This window comes from Eschrichtius robustus, chromosome 5 (assembly GCF_028021215.1).
Source record: "Eschrichtius robustus isolate mEscRob2 chromosome 5, mEscRob2.pri, whole genome shotgun sequence".
In the NCBI taxonomy this organism is placed as follows: Eukaryota; Metazoa; Chordata; class Mammalia; order Artiodactyla; family Eschrichtiidae; genus Eschrichtius; species Eschrichtius robustus.
In genome coordinates this window covers 39768694-39785978 of record NC_090828.1, presented here as the reverse complement: position 1 = coordinate 39785978, position 17285 = coordinate 39768694, and the positions used below count along the sequence as shown (strand labels likewise).

General features: G+C 36.4%; 1 protein-coding gene across 1 annotated transcript in view; it reads left to right on the top strand.

Moving 5' to 3' along the window:
* The first annotated feature begins 3235 nt into the window (after nt 1-3235).
* The window catches only part of SLC39A10 (solute carrier family 39 member 10), a 99037-nt gene continuing 84987 nt past the window's right edge, over nt 3236-17285 (top strand). The window contains exon 1 of the mRNA XM_068544752.1: nt 3236-3321. The gene's annotated coding sequence lies outside the window, so the exon portion shown is untranslated. The remainder of the gene's footprint in view (nt 3322-17285) is intronic.

The window sequence follows — 17285 nt, the reverse complement described above, 5'->3', positions numbered from 1 at the left end:
TGATCTGCCAGGGCTGGGAGTGTCCCTAGGGAGAAGAACAGGAGAAAAGGATTCATCGTGTTTCAAAAAACCTGGAGAAAAGTGGTGAAGGAGATACAGATTTGTTTTGCCAGTGTTCTATTTAGAAAAGAAAAAAAAAAAGGCACATAAATTATATCAATAGAATTTGACTAGAAATAAATATTGGGACTTCTCACCCTTCTGCACCCAATTTACCAGATCCATTGTGTAGTTTTTCACAGAGAGAACACAAAGGGAAGTCCTTTCATTCCTAGACAGCTCTCTGCCCATAGCCCTCCCTCCTTTTCCCATTCTGTTTAATCGTGTTGAACCATAAAGAAAGTAAACTTGAGGCCAAACTTTAATTCTCTACCTGAAACCCAGATAGTCGGTTTCCTCTTTGTCCTACTGGTCACTCTTTGAAACAATCTCCCTCAAAAGAGAATCAGGGTACTTCCTACAATGATTGGGGAGACAGAAGGGTGTCCCTAATCAAGAAATTCTGAAACTTAACTGAAGTCCTCAAACTCTACTAGTCTAGGGGGGGAGACTTTGTCATTCTTTAATTCTCCTCTTTCCACATTTCATGCCTAATGATTTAGGGAACGTTAAAAAAGAAAACCCTGGGTGAAGGGTTATTTTCCTGTATTTTTTAAAGTGGGACCATCTCTTTCACTTTTGTTGAATCTATTGGTATTTTGGTGGAGGCTTTCTAGCTTGTTTTTTCTTCCTCCACTGTGAATTTTCTTTTAATTTCATTTAAGAAAATTTAAATTGCAAAATAACATACATAAAGTGCACAAATCTTAACGTATAGATAGCTCAGTGAATTTTTATATATTGCTATACCTGTATACTTCAAGCAGAACAAGATCTTAGGATATTTTTAGCACTCATGGAAGGCTCCCTGGTGTCACTTCCCATTCAATTAACCCCTTCATGGTAAACGGCCTTCTGACTTCTAAATTTTGCCTGATTTTGAACTTCCTATAAATGAAACCATAACTGTGTACTTTTTCGGCATATGGTTTATTTTGAGCAAAATTAAGTCAATGAGATTCATTCATACTGTTCCATATATCAGTAATTTTTTCTTTTGTTTTATAGTATTCCATTGTGTGAATATACCACAATATATCTTTCCCTGTTGATGAATATTTGTGTTGTTTCCATTATTTGGCTGTTTTTAGTAAAGCTGCCTTGAACGTCTCCACTGTGGATTCTTAATTTTCTCCAGCCCCTTCTCTGTAGGATTGTGATGAGTAGAATTGTGGAGAGGATTTACATGCACCAGTTAATCTTGCTCCAGGTTCATTCTTCAGATTACCTTGGTACAAGGAAGGGAGGAAAGAGAGAGAGAGAAAAGAAAGAAAGAAAGAAAGAAAGAAAGAAAGAAAGAAAGAAAGAAAGAAAGAAAGAGAGAAAGAAAGAAGGAAGGAAGGGAGAGAGGGAGGGAGGGAGGGAGGAAGGAAGGAAGGGAGGAAGAAAGAAAGAAAGAGAGAAAGAAAGAGGGAAAAGAAAGAAAAAGAAAGAAAGAAAGAAAAGGAAAGAAAGAAAGGAAGGGAGAAGGAAGGAAGGAGGGAAATGTGTAGGCATGTTAGTAAAAAGCAAACTCATAATTCTTTGCAATGGCTAAATAAGTAACGCTTACATGATTACAGACTTCTTTACCTCACTTTTGGAAATAATCCATGCCCTCTGGAAATTACTTAAAGAGCTTTGACATATCCCTTTAAGATGTGATAAAGTCATAGTGTCAAGTGCAAGTTCCAGAGCCAAGTTCACTAGGAAGGTTGGTTGACTTTTGAGTAGTTTTCCTAAAAGGTTTTTGTTTTATTAACTTCATGAAGAGTCCAAACAGTTGAACAAATCCCAGAGAGACTGAGGAAAACAGTGAAATGCGGTTTTAACTATTCACTGCTTTATGAAGCTCCATTGCTGACTCTTTATCTTTTGATTCCTTATTCCACTTCCTCTAGATTTTTCTGCTTTTGTTGTTACTTAATTTGCTCCCTCAAATGTGAAAAGTCATCAGACATTCAACTTTTCCTTTGAGCCCTAGAATCTACTACATTAATAAGTTATCTAGACAATTACCTAAACACCATCCCTTTTCAACTTTTATATATAGATCATCTTAGAAACTGGTCAATTAAAATAATCAGTGCATGGTAAGTAGCAAATTAATTTTCAACAGTTTTTTCTTATTACAGAGATTTGCCTTTCTATCATTAAGATTAAGGATAGTTTTAAATTGTGTGTTCATTTTGGGAATGTTGGCTTATTGTTAATTGTGTTCTTGTTTAGTTATGGGGAAATATAGATATTCTTTGTAACATCATCACTCAGTGAAGTCAGATTATAGTCATTTTCAATTAAGTTCATGCCAAATGAACTTAATTCATTCAGAGATTGCCTGAGAAATCAAATTATATCAAGCCATAGAACCTCCTAAGAGAAGCCACTTGGTACGGTAGAATAAATTGCAAATGATATGAAAATAGTGACAAATGGCTGTGCAAACATGGCATGCCAAATTCTGGACATCAATTCTTTAACCAAGAAGTGTTAATCTAAAAACAAACAAACAAAATTTGTCAACCTCAGGGTTTTAACAATCATAGGTAAAAATTTTTAATGTGATTAGAATTTGCCTATGACATTTTACCCCCAGCATTTAGGGCTGGATGAGTGGAGCTTCTTTGAGTGTTTTGCCTCACCACTCATGCTGGAAACAGTTTTATTTAAAAACAGAATGGAAAGTATATAGATCAAAGTTGAGAGAGAAAAGGTTAAGTATTTGTGTTAAAGGCGGTGGCCACAGAACTGCATTAGATATGTATATAAAAGGCTCGTTATTTGTTACACTGCTTGGAAGGACATTTTTGAGTCTGCTGTGTCTTCTTTAAAAACCACATTAGCAGCTCCATCTGGGAAAGAGTTCTCTGTCCTAACCAACATTCCAAGGCCAACTAGCCCTTTGTTAGCTCTGTAGTTCTGGGCTCAGAAAGGCTCAAGTGATAAAAATATAAATTGTGATTCTATTAGAAAAAAAATCTAGCGAGAGCTGGTTTTAAATTCCTGTGATAGCGTTTAGCTTGTTAAATGTTCGCATTCAACATTTACAATTGGCTCAGTGTTATGGAGGAGAAACCTGTTGATACAGCTCCTTTAAGTGCGATGCGTTTCAAAACAACCCTGCAGATAGCACACATTCCTGTGGTGGGAGTCCGAGGGCGAACCGAAAGCCTTCCCCATTCATTCAAACAAGGAGAAAGAAACTGAACTTACCTCCCAACAGGTGAAGTTAAGCATCGTCCTGTAAGTGGATTGATTTGTTCTATAAATCGAAGTTCTGTTCACAGGGGCCTTGAGAAGTATGCTTTCTCACCCGATACGCTTCTATTCCCCCACCTCACCCCGACAGCCCCCCGGCTCACTGCTGGGAAAATATTTATTTCTTCTTCAGAGATGCCTTTCTTCCGCCTTGATTATAGTATTTTTTTTCTTTCTTTTTAGCTCAAAAGGAGAATTTTTCCCCTTTTCATCTTGTCTGCGTGCCTTGTCTGATACATTGTTTCTCTTTTCTTTCGTTACTATGCTCCTGCACATCTTACAGACAAATGTGAGTTTTATATCAAAATAATACAAAATAAATGCATGCTCTAAAATAATAAATAGTACAGCTTTTCTCAGTGATTATAGTCTATGAGCATTTAAACTTGAAAGTGCTTAGAAATTTCTTCTTAAAAAAAACTATCAAAAAACTTCTTACAGAAACTCATTTTGTGAAGTTTTTTATTTTTGCTCTTATGGATTGTTTATAAAAATACCTAGTGTGTTTCAGAAATATGCATGTTTTAGTGTAGGGGAGGTTCAATAGTTTAAGACTTTAGACTGATTTTTCATTTGCAATTAATCTGTACATTTATCCATAGAGTGATTTTTATATAATATTTCAGCAGAGGTAGAGAAAAACATGACTCAGTGCAACAACTTTAAAAAAAAGAATAACGTAAGTAAGAGTTGCTGATATTATTCTTTGAAAGCCATGTCCTAGTATTGCCATTTAAAATTTTGTAACTGTTATCAGACTCTGTAGCAAAGTAGAGGCTTTCTGAGGTGTATCTTTACCTGTTCTGAATTCCTTCCCTTTCCTGTGTTTGGCCCCCCCAGTCTCAGTGGTTCTTGCTATTCAAAGACAGGCTCCTGAGCTGCTGACAATGTCTAGTTGGAGCCATGGGCTGCTCTGACTCATCCACACTTTTATCTTCTGAGATCATTCATTTTAGGAGCAGTGACATCAGTTTTCCAGGAGGCTGGCTAACTAAGACTACCACTGAAGGAATGAAGTTAAAGGACTTGGAATAGCACCTGATTCATAGTAGGAGCTCTATAAGCATTCGTTGGACAAAAGTGTTCAACTCTTTCTTCCGTGCCAGTTATATTTCTAACCAGGTCATGAGGGAGTGAGTTTTCTTTTTTGTTTGTATTGCAGTTATAACCCTGGCTTCGAAAATACTGTGACTTGACATTGTCCAAATTAAGTAAATAAGTTTTACTCTAGCATTCCAAGCCCTCCAAACCTTCCTAGCTTTATTTTCAACATACCCTTTAAATTTTGCTTAAGGGAGTCGTGAGGGAGGGTTGCTGACCTGGTGGTGCGAGCAGAATTGCATATCCCACCTAAATGAGAGCAGAGTTGCATATTGAACTTTGTTGCACACACGATATTGTTGACTGGGATGGTTTAGCTGCTCAAGAAAATTTAAGTAAATAGCCAAAATCTGCATTAAAAAACTTCTGCCTTAAAACAATCTAAGCCTTAGACAAACTCCACTAATTCACCATTCCCTCTCTAGCAAATTGGGAGGACCCCGTCACCTTTTGATGGGTTCTACCTAATTTCAATTACTTGCATTCTTGCCAGCAGTATAATTGGAAAAATTAGAACATTTACAACTAGTGGGTATGCATTTCCTCTGGGAAATGCCGATACTACTTAATGAATGGTCACTCCCTTGGAAAAGGACAAAATTCTCTAGAGCAGAACTTCTCAAACTTGACAGTGTATACAGGATTCACTGGAGATATTCTCACAGTGCAGATTCTGATGCTGTAAATCTGGGTTGGGGCCTGGGGTTCTACATTTTTAATGAGTCATAGGTGATGAGAATGCAGCTGGTCCACACTGTTGTTACCTGGGCCGTTTTTAAAAACTGTAGCTGCCTAGGTTCCTCCTCCATTTTATCCTCCTATCCCCTTCCTCACCCGTGTTTCTAATTGAATCGGCCTGAGTTATGGCCTGAGCATGGGGATTTTTTTTAATCTCCCAGGTGGTGCTAGTATACAGCCAAGCTGAAGAACTTCTAGATCTTGTTTTTAATCAGTTTCTACTCGGCAATCCATCACTTACACGCATCACCTGCCTGGCTCCTGTAGGCATTTGAGTTTCTGCATTAAAAATACCCCATCCTTTCTTGAAGAAATCACATCAGTCTTTCAAAACCCCTTTTCACATATTACTGCATTTTTCAGATATATAATACATTAAAAAAATTCTTCTGGCAGTCACCTTGCTCTAAGTCCCATACAACTTTATTTGTTATCCTAAGGCAATGACCGGATTCTGCCTTACAATTATACGTGTATTTATCTTAACCTCCCTAGTTGATAAACTACCTAAAGGCAGACGTTGTCTCACCGCTTTTATCTTCCCCTGTGGTTTCCCAAGCGGGGCCCCCGCACAGTGCCCTGAACGCTCACGTCTTCACTCAACAAACATTCATGAGCTGACGTGCCAAGCAGCCCGAGCTATGGTGAGACATGCAAAAGCAGACAACTTCCTCTCTGCCTCTAGGAACTTCACAGTCATATGAGGGAGACAGATAGCCACAAATAATTTACAAAAACTAGCATAAGGGTTCAACTGAGACTTGAGGGAATCTGAACTTTTCCAGATTGGAAAGAAAGTCTTTTGGAGGAAATGATTAAGGCCTGAAGCATGTCTAGGTGGAGGTGGGGAAGGAGGATAAATAACATTTCAGAGAGAGAAAACTGTAGCATTTGCATGAGTTTTAAAATAAATTAAAAATTTTTTCAATAAAAAAATCTTCCTACCCCATCCTCTGTCCACCCAGGTCTCCAGAGAGGTGCGAACTATTATTAGTGTCTAGTGAATCCTTTCAGAGTCTCTTTAAGCATGTTCAAGCAAATGCACAGTAAGCACTATCTTTTCACCTCTGAACCGTGCTTTTTCCTCCTTAACAATTTGTCTGTATTTCTTCTCATTTCAGTACAGAGAGAGCTTCCTTATTTTTCATAAGAAAACACTGTCTTAAAGCTGAACATTATTTTATTGTGTGCATGTATTAACTAGTATATCCCCAATAGTTGGATTGCTTGCAATATTTTGCTACTGCAAACAATGCCACAATGAATAATCTTGTAATTTAGACGTTTTTCACATATGAAAGTAGATCTGTAAGATCATTTACCAAAAGGGAAATTGTTGATTCATGAGCATATGCATGTGTGATTTTGAGAGATATTGTTAGATTGCCTTCCATAAGTATTGTATCATTGTACATTCTCACCAGAAATATATGAGACCCCTTTTCCCTACTGCCTCCCATTAGTATGTTATCAAACTTTTCAATGTTTTTCAGATCTAATGGGTAAAAATAATGATATCTTAATAGTTTTAATTTGAATTTCTCTTATGAGTGAAGTTGAACATCTTATGATATTTTTAGGAGCCATTTACATTTTTTTTCTGTAAACTTCCTGTTTTCTTATTCCTTGTCCATTTTAATATTCAGTTGTTCGGTAATTTTCTTGTTGATTTTTAAAAGCTCTTTATGTTGTAAAGATAATACACTTTTTTGATGTGAGTTGCTAATGTCTCCCAGTCTTTGGCATTTACTTACAGTGTTGTGCAGTTTTTTGTTTGTTAGTTGTTTGTTTGCTTGTTTATTTTTACCTTGTAGTTGATTTTGGTTTTGACAGAGTTAAACTTATCAATCTCTCCTATTTTGATTTCAGTATTTTAAGTCATAGTTAGAATGGCCTTCCCCACTCCAAAACTATACATGAATTCTCCCATGTTACATTCTAGAACATTTATAGCTCTGCCTTTTTACATTTAAGTCTTTGATCTTTCTTATACATTTGGTATACGATGTAAAGCATGGATTTGAATGTTTTTGTATGCCCATCCACTGTCAAAATACCATGTATGAAGTAATTTTTTAAAAAAGATAACTGTGAGAGGACTGAGAAAGGGAAGCAAGACTCAAGTCGTAAGAGACCAGTTCTGATGAATTGGGAGACTGGGATTTACATATATACACTAATATGTATAAAATGGATAACTAATAAGAACCTGCTGTATAAGAAAATAAATAAAATTAAATTAAAAAAAAAAAAGAAAAGAGAGACCAGTTCTAGGGAAATAAAAAGTCATAGGGTACCAAAGCACATGAAGGGTTAGGGAAATTTAAACATTCAATTTGTGTAGCAAGGTGGCCATCATTTCCATTCCATTACCACCAACTCTTCTTGGTAGACATGACCAATCCATCATGGCACTTCTCCTTAGAGCATTGTTTTAGGCAGCCACTTCCAAGTAACCAAAATTGATACATTTGCCATCCTTAATGTAGGATTTGATTTGGGAGGAATAGGGGAGGAAGAGAAGTGGCAAGAGAGGGGGCTGAAAAGGCAGGAGATGTCAGGGTCTTGTATGCATATTAAACAATGGAGACAATGTGATTTTTTTTAAGGCAAAAAATGACTTGGTAAGTGTTTTGAGAAAGGAGGGAATGATGGATTGAAGGAGAGAAATCAAAAGCTATTGTAGTCCAATCCAGAGATGCTGAATACCTGAACTCGGGTAATAGAGTGAAATAGAGGGGAAGGGCCATATTTAAGAGGTAACTCAGCAGGACTTGTAAACCAATTAGCTATATGTATGTAGTGAAAGAGAAGATAGAATAAAAAATAATTGATCCCTCAAACTTGGACATGTAGTAGTGCTGAGACCTAGACAGAGAACTTAGGAGGAGGAACAGATTTGGGGATGAAAAGACAATGAAAAGAATGAGTTTGATTTTAAGCTTTTAGATATCAATACTATATTTGAACTCTTTGCATTTGCCTAGCACTGGGCTAAGACTATGATGTGTTTGTTTAGGACTAAAGAGAAGATTTAATGTTGATTCATACAAGGTAATTACATGAGGAAAGAAAATACATATAGAGAAGCTGGAAAATGACAAGTTTGGTCTATGAATTCCCAGTATGAAAGATGACTGCCTCTGAAATTGTCAGAAAAGATGGACTTGGCAAATAGAGCATGTAATAATAAGAACAACAAAAGCTGATACAAGTCTACATAAACTAGAACAGGAAGCATGAGTCAATCTTACAATAATAATTTAGCATTAGTTCCACTTGCCAGTCCCAGCATATTATGTCCGAGCTTGGGCTCCAGGACTTCAGGCATAAAAATCCCAGAGAACATTCAAAGAGCAAGAAAGATAATTAAAGGGTTAGAAATAATAGCTGAGGCATGAAAGTGTACTTGAGTTGGATTGGAGAACAGGAGAACAAATGGGGACTCCATTCACAATAGATGAAGGCACTAAAGAAATAAGTATTTGCCCAGAGATCAGAAAGGGAGTAAACTGTAAATTGATATGCATGAAATAATGGGGTAAAACTTCCTGAGATAAAGGTTAAGTATTAGATGACTGTTACATTTGGAAGTTCAAGTTACCTGGAGGTTGTGAAATCTTCTGTCTATGAATCTTTAAAGCATGGAGAGCATTTAGCAAACACTCTGTACTTAAGGATCCAGTTCCTGATCCTGTCAGCAAAAATCCAGCACAAATCTTGTGCAAGTGGCTGCCATAAGATCCCTCTTCTAGGACGTCATCTCCACCATCAGTGCCCCTTCAAGAGCCTTTCATTATTTAATAACTATTTTTGAATGATACACGTGAGACAGTAGTTTGGGTGCTAAGGAAGGGGGGGAGGTGAACAAAACAGAAGAAAGAGTGCATCCAAAGTTGATAGAGTGCGGCCCTGCATCAGGTACTGAGCAAGCTGGCTGCTCACTTCTAAAACCCACCCTCTTGAAAGTCTGCCTCATGCCATAGTCCCCACTTCCTGAATCCTTCCTCTTGTTTCCTCCCAAATTCCTCCTGAGTCTGGTATCTCAGAGGTCAGTGCAGGGCACTGGAGCGTCCCTGCTCCAAAAATAAGAAGACAATTCAAAAGTCTGGATTTAATATTTTTCAAATAGAGCACAGACTGTCTGTAGTTTTAATTTGTCTCAGAATCGTTCAAGACGTAATTTATTCTTTGGGCTTACTTTTTTCCTTTTGACTATCTGGTGTCTGACTGTCACTAGTGAATGTGACAGCATGATGCTCAATGATGGTGGTTACTGGAGATATATTTTAATAAGAGAGTGACTTATTTTAATTGCTCAGATAGGCAAAATCAGAATATACATCACTTAAGTAGTCTGTTTATGTAATACATGTAGATATACCATGTATTTTTAGATGTTTAGTAATGCAAAATACTTGGAAGGAAAGCTGCTACCAGAATACATGTTTAGAAATTAGCTGAATGTTGTTTAAAGGCATGTGTAGAATTGGAAATTGATTGCCATATGGATTGTGAGTTCTTTGATTTCTTTGAAGATAGTGTTTGATGGAGTTAGTGTCCTTCGTACTGAACTCAGCATAAAAGCACAGGGCTGTTTCCATCTTTGTAGAAGTCAACCATGCAGATTTAGAAGCTACCTATAGGACAGGAAGACATATTCTTCCCATTATTTTTATTTACAGATGCTTTGAAGCATCCCCATATCACTTGATTCAATTCTCCAGATAGAGGACCTGGCAGTAGCAGAAGGATTAAGGAGAAAAGTTGCAAGGCCAGCACAATTGGAAAGATCATTTTACTGGTAAACTTCCCAGCAATTCAGAGAAGTGCAAACTAACCAGAATAAATTTGTAGCAAAAAGTATGAAGTGACCCAGCACTGGAACAGAGTTTGGCTTGGAAATATAGATATAACGGGTGGATTTTTAAACTGTACATGAATAGGCAGATTTGATGACTCTTGGAGAACAGAAAATATAAGGAGTGGGGGGAGGGATCCAGAGAATCCCAAAATTAATTGTGTTTTTATAGAACAATTACCTATGACTGTAATAAATCCAATGACCAACTTCCCAAGCATAGGAAAATATGCTAGGTGCTTTATAAACTTATCCTGTTAAATCTTCATAGATACTTTGTAATGTAAGGAATATTGTACAGAAGAAAAAACTGAGGCCCAGATAGTTAACAATTTTCCCTACTTAGAAAATGGTGGTGCTTGGATTCAAATTCAAATCTATCTGGTTCCAAATCTGTACTCTTTCCTTATATCACATTGGTTCTTACTATTGTCCATATTAGTGCACTTTTTACAAAACGAGTGATTTAGACTTTTCCTTTTAACTTCAAGCATTCCAACACTCCCAGAACTGTTTTGGGTTAAGTAGACCTCCTAAAGTGAACTTTTTCAGTTTGAGGCAGTTAGATGACAACACCAAAACTGTTACTAGTCAGCCATGCCTCCCAGAAACGGGTCAAAGGGATATTTGAAGGACAGAGGGTTTTAAGAGGACTCAAGTGTTTGGAAGAGAAGTTGTAAATAAAGCCAAACAACAGTTTGGACATCACTGATGACATCTGAGTGTGAGAAATGAGCAAAAAGGACAATAGCAGAGATTAGGAAGGCTAAATCAGCTGAGCCCAGAAAACATAACTGAAAGAGATACAGGAAATTAAGAGTAAAGTTTGTGTGTTAATGAATGATGTCACTTTCAGGTAGAATTTGAAACCCACTTGATAAAAAAGTCTTCTGTATTCAAGGCTGTTCTGCCACATTACACAAGGACATGTGTTTTCTTGACATGATTGAGTTTGAGTGTTCTGTTCCATCAATAATCTGACTTTTCCCCTAAGTGTAAGTTGCAATATTTAACTATTAATATTTCTGTTTAAGGTTTGTTTAGAATTGCTTCTAGCGACCTTAGAAGTTTTTATAAGAACATAGAGTCTCCTCGCTCTCCCCTCATTCCCCACCACTCCAACCTTGCCCACTATTATATAATTTATCTAAATAGATTGTTTCGTAATGATGCATTTTTGTACTAGAAGTAAATGTGTCCTTTTGGGCTCAGTATACATCTCTTTAAACAAAAGAGGCCATATTAAATCAAGTGTTTACTGTGAAACAAACAACCAGGACTCCACACATACAGAGTCTTAAGGAGTAATTTTTATTTTGGCTCTACACCGCTAAAGTTAAAGGCAACCCATTAATGGCATGCTTTAGCTCTCAAAAAGAAGTTTGGCCCTGAAAAGAAAACATTTGGCTTTATAAAATGACTTATGATCAAATTTTAAATGGGGCAAAATGAACACACTATGTTATATACCTTTATTTATATTGTGTTTTTTCTCAGAAACTTCCTTTGAAAATGAAAGAGTCTGAAAACATTGTGAATATACTTTGTAACATTGCAAAAGTATTTCATCAAAGTAAAGATGTTTTAGTCATTCATTTAAGAAAAGCAAAACTCAAGCAAACAAACAAAAAACCATACATGCACATGTATACACCCTCGTAGGTATATAGACTGGGAAAAATTAGACCAAGGATTCAAAATGTAAATAAAGGCTTTGTCATTTCCTGAAAATGTATACTCAGGAAGAAAATAAAGAAGGGAGATTATTCAGTAGTCCAAATCTGGTGACCCTTTCCGTTGTATCAATATGTGAAAGAAGGCCTGTTGTTTCCATGTACTGAAAATGCAAGATGTGGTGATTGCCTACCCAGCAGGAGGGAAGGGTGGATGTTGTACTCATAAATTAGCAATTTATGTGACTATTTGAGAATAGTCATAATCTTTGTCCAGTAAGGCATTAGCAATTTAAAACTTTGCTGGCAACTCGGATCAGCCAGTTATATGAGTGCCCCATCACCAGTGTCCATGAGAGATGGATGAGGAAAATGCATGCCTAAGATAAGATCTTTTGTCCATCCTGGACTGATTGCTCAAGGACACCAGCAAAGCAGGGATATGAAAAATTGAAGAAAGCTCAGCAAAGATAAAGTATCCAAATTTTTACATATAAAAAATAACTGGAGAGAAGCTCTTAATTTATGTATGCATGTAAATTTTGTATTTTGCAGTTTACAGCTTGGTATTGACTTTATTTGAACAATACATGAGGAATCACAATCTTTTCAGAGCTCCAGCCCTCAAAAATTCTAATTGAGTCCCCGTCCTTGCCTCCCTTATCTTAAGGAGATGAAAAACCTCTGATATTTTCTTCTGCTATGTACTCTTCCTTATTTTTCCCCTGGAGATAGCAGTCATATGATCAGAAACCCTAAAATTTGTCAGATTCCCCTTGGGATAAGAATGCCTCAGTCAGATTCAAGTAGTGAGACCCTGGCAGTAAAAAATGTAAGTCTGTCTTGATGGTCTGACTGTTTAGGAGGGCTACTCTGCAATTTACCACTTCCTTCTTGATGGCTTTGTTCCTGAAGATTTGACATGAGAGAGTAATGAACATTTTAGTTTGACATATGAAAGAGAAAATAATACAAGTACTTATTTTCATGACCGTAAAATATAGATTACTAATCTATATAATTTCTTAAAAAATAACCACAACAGCAACAACAAGCCTTCTATAATTCTGTGGAAATGAAAGTAAAAGAGCTTCCTTTTAAAAACAAAACCACTTCTGGATTTTGGGAGGATTTTAGGGATTCTTATTGCAGGGCATAGACAGTAATTAGAGAGTGTCAGTTGGAGAGTAACTGTGCAAAGTGCAGATAAGGGTGAAGACAACGTCAGGGAAAATATCGTCAATGGGTAATAATTTCCCTGAGTGCATTTTCCCCAAAGAAAAGAATTTTCTATACAGAGTTACTCATCTGTACCTCAGGCTCACAAACTGGCTGGCAAGTTTTAGTGGCAGGAAAATTGATAAATAGTTGTAGCCTGGAGATACAATTTCTCTCCTTGCACATAAATGTCTTCCCATATCCCTTGGCTGTTTTTATCTCCAAGCATTAATCTATGTTTCTTGGGAAAAATAAATTCATGATGATGCATCAGTAAATTCTCAACACCTCAAAGATTGCCTTAAAATTATATTTTAAAATGTTACTTTTCTGAATTAAATTAAGGGTTAACTATTACCTAAGAAAATAATCAAAATTGGGAGATTTAAACCAAGGATATATGTGAATTCCACTTTGCTATGACTCTGGATAATTTATTTTTGATCCATCTCTCAAAAATTTGAAACAGTAGGTTTAGAAATCTGCATTAAAACAAAACAAAACCTCCCTCTATGACTCATAATTACCATAATGATTTATTTAAACAAAAGAGCTACAACTTCAATAATTGTCCATTCTATTTTTAAGTGGAGTAAACAGTGAAGATGCTCATTTAAATACGTGGCCGGTTGACGTCATTCTGTGTAGAGAGAGGGCTGGTGATGTGATTTGAGCAGTACCAGCTTCCCACCATTAGCAACACACCCTAAAGGCAATTATATTACCCAAATTAACAAAACGCAGAAGATAAAGTAACTACACGAATAGCTGAAGCGTGAGGAAGGGAGACTTCTAAGGACGTGCCAACTCTAACATTCTGCAATTCTCAGAATAATTTTTTTTATAACCCATAGCCAGACATTTCTTGTACAATAAGAAATAAGACCAGGAAGGAATTGGAAACAAGACAGGTAGTAAATCTGAGAGCAGGAAAATGTACATCTGTATATAGTATACTGAATGGCTGGATGTTGCATTGAGAAACTTTAAATACTGAGGGGCAGCCAAAACCCACTGGTTATCTTAGAGGGAAACAGTAACGCCACAGATGGGGGCAGATGGTTGTCAGTATTTGCAGACTTCACACTTCTGGTGGTGTCTGCTCTATGTACAGTCTATTAAGTGTGTTGTGGAAGAAATCTCTCTGTGAGTTAGACCTATTAAAATCAACTTTAGAAATGAACTTCTGGTATAAGTAACATTTACAAAGCTGTGTACATTGAGCAAGATGGGCAAAATATGAGCAAAATCAATGTCACGTCCACCTCGTTTACTAAAGTTATAATTGAAACATACAAGTAAATGTTTCAATGTAACAATTAAAGTGTACATTGGAACCATAAACAAATATGAGCCATTCAACATACATAAGAGAACCTTGAGGGAGATATAGATGAATAACACAGGCTCCAAACTGGGAGTTTATGATAGAATACTTGTACAGTTGATGAATTGTTTGTACTCTAAACATACAAGGTTCTCCATAAACATTCATATATCACAGACCCTCCATGGAGCATGAAACTGTAAACTAAAATGCTTGAATTCTTTGCTATTTAATTTATTCTTTCCTTAGAAAAGTTCAAGATAAATGATAATTGATTAACATCTTACATTGTTTTATATATGTATTTATATTTTAACAATTGCTAAATTGTTGTTATCACCGTAAAAGGCTCATCTTACGTTCACTCAGTATTCACATCCACTTTCATTCATTACTCAATACTTAGTATTTATTATGTGTCAGGCACTGCACCAGGCACTGGGAATACAAATTGAAGCAAATGGCCTCTGCCCTCATGAAACATACATTCTAGTGGAGAGACAAATACAAAATAAATAATCACAAATAATTCATTGCAAATTATGATAGGAACTTTGATGAAAACATATTGGGCGGGGTATTGCCTAGTTTAGATTAAGGGTCAGGAGAAGTCTTTTGAAGGACGTAAAAATTAAGCAGAAACCTAAATATATAAGGAGTTAGTCAGGAAAAATAGGGTAGGACAATTCCTCAAGTTTTCCAGGCAGAGGTCCTGGGCCTTCTTTACATTCTACCCAATTATTCTTGAGCAATCTTATCCAGACCTGTGGTATCATCTAAATACTGAGAACTCCAAAAGTTATTATCTGACTCACACTTCTCTTTGGAGCTTGACCTAGATATTCCATTACCCGCTTGAGATCTCCACTGAGATGTCTCTTAGGTATCTCAAACTTAAAATATCTCCAACTATTAAGTCTTCATCCTCCACCCCAACCTCCACATCCACCCCCTCCTCCAGTCTTCTCACTCTTGGTAGAAGATACCTCCGTCTATATAGTTATTCATACCAAAAACCCAAAAGTTACCCTTGATCCCCACCTCACCCCACACACATTCTTATCCAGGGTAAAGCCAAGTCTCATCAATTCTACCTCCAAAATGTATCTCAAATCTGATACTATTCTTGACATTACTTCTACACCAGCATCTTTCGCTTGGATTACTGCGATGGCACCAGGGAGTTCAAACTGAACACCTGTGTCTGGATACAACCACAGCTATGGAGCCACAGACTGAGCATGTCAGTCTCAGATTGGTGGAGGAGACTCTTTCACTTAATATTTTCCAGAGTATGTTATGACAGGGCTTTGCACTATATACAAACGTCTTGCAATTTTTTTTCAGAAGGCTAGTAAGGCTACCAATAACTTGAAACTGATTTTTCCCTGTGGCACCTGATTGAAAGGGACAATATGAAGAAGAAATATTTTCTGTACTGTTGCTGGAATAATTGAACAAGTTATTTCACTTGACATCTATTTTTAAAATGTCAAATTGAATCCCTGATTAGAAAATTCAATCTCTAATTAAAACACCAAACATATCTTAGCCCCAAGTTATACATATGCTTTAAAAAAGTTAAAGATGTTTTCTCAAAACACAACATTACTTCAAAGTTTAAAGAAACTTATTAAAAAAAATTTTTTTTTTTATATATTTTGGCTGCTGCCCATGGCATGCAAGATCTTAGCTCCCCGACCAGAGATCAGGGATCGAACCTGTGCCCCCTGCAGTGGAAGCTGGGAGTCTTAACCACTGGACCGCCAGGGAAGTCCCTATTTTTTTTAAATGAGAGCAAATTGTTAGATGAATTTTTAATTTAATTCATGTAACCATAATTTACTTAAAAGTTGCTGATACCTTGTCTTCTGTTAGTGCTTCAGGATGGTTCAATAAACATGTTACTGAATGGAAATAGATTAATCCTTGCTGGGTCTTTGATTTGGAGTTATCTCTGAAAAATAACCTTGAAGACAATCTCAATTTGTGATTAAGAATATTTACCAGTATAGGAATTCCCTGGCGTTCCAGTGGTTAGGATTCTGTGCTTCTACTGCAGGGGGCACTGGTTCCATCCCTGATCCCTAGTCGGGGAGCTAAGATCTTGCATGCTGCGTGGCGTGGCCAGAAAAAAAAAAAAAGAATATTTACTAGTATATAATATCTATGTCCATTTGCAATAGGAATGTGGGGAAAGTATTGATGTCATCACAAGATGAATTTTACTACATTCCTCTTGTTTTTTTGGCTGCGACGCGCAGCATGTGGGATCTTAGTTCCAGACCAGGAACTAATTTATATTTATATAAATATAAATTATAAATATAATAATAATTATTATTCTAATCATAATAATTATTATTCCTCTATATTAGAGGAAGTGGATGTTGACTTTTACAGAGAGAGATGGTTATTTTCCTAAAGCCATTCTTTATACAGTAGACTAGATTTTCCTTGTAGAGGCAGGAACTCTGATCTTGGAAGGCACAAATAGCTGTGGATCATTTCTGATTTTCCACTGACACGCAGAGGGGAAGTAGATAGGAGAAATAAATGAAAGTAATGTTAATTTTTCCTATCTAGAAGACAGTTTGTTCCTCTTTTATTTCTTTGACTTATTTCCCCTTCTGAATCTCACAGTGTGATAGTCAAAGGTTAAAAAAATCGAATTAGAAATCTTCAAACCCACGTATAGGTATCAAAAGATAGGCCTGTTTTATCTTGAAAAGAACTCTTTACTGTAACCTGACAATTCACAAATACATTGTTACTTCTCTTACTCATGACCACATCTCCAACTTTGGTGGTACAACCTTTGTTGTGTTAACACAGAATAATGAATACTTCCTTATTGGTCTACTACATAATCTGAAATTTGATTTTTTAAAAAATTTTTATTTTATATTGGAGCATAGTTGATTAACAATGTTGTGTTAGCAAAGTGATTCAGTTATACATATACATGTATCTATTCTTTTTCAAATTCTTTTCCCATTTATGTTATTAGAGAATATTGAGCAGAGTTCCC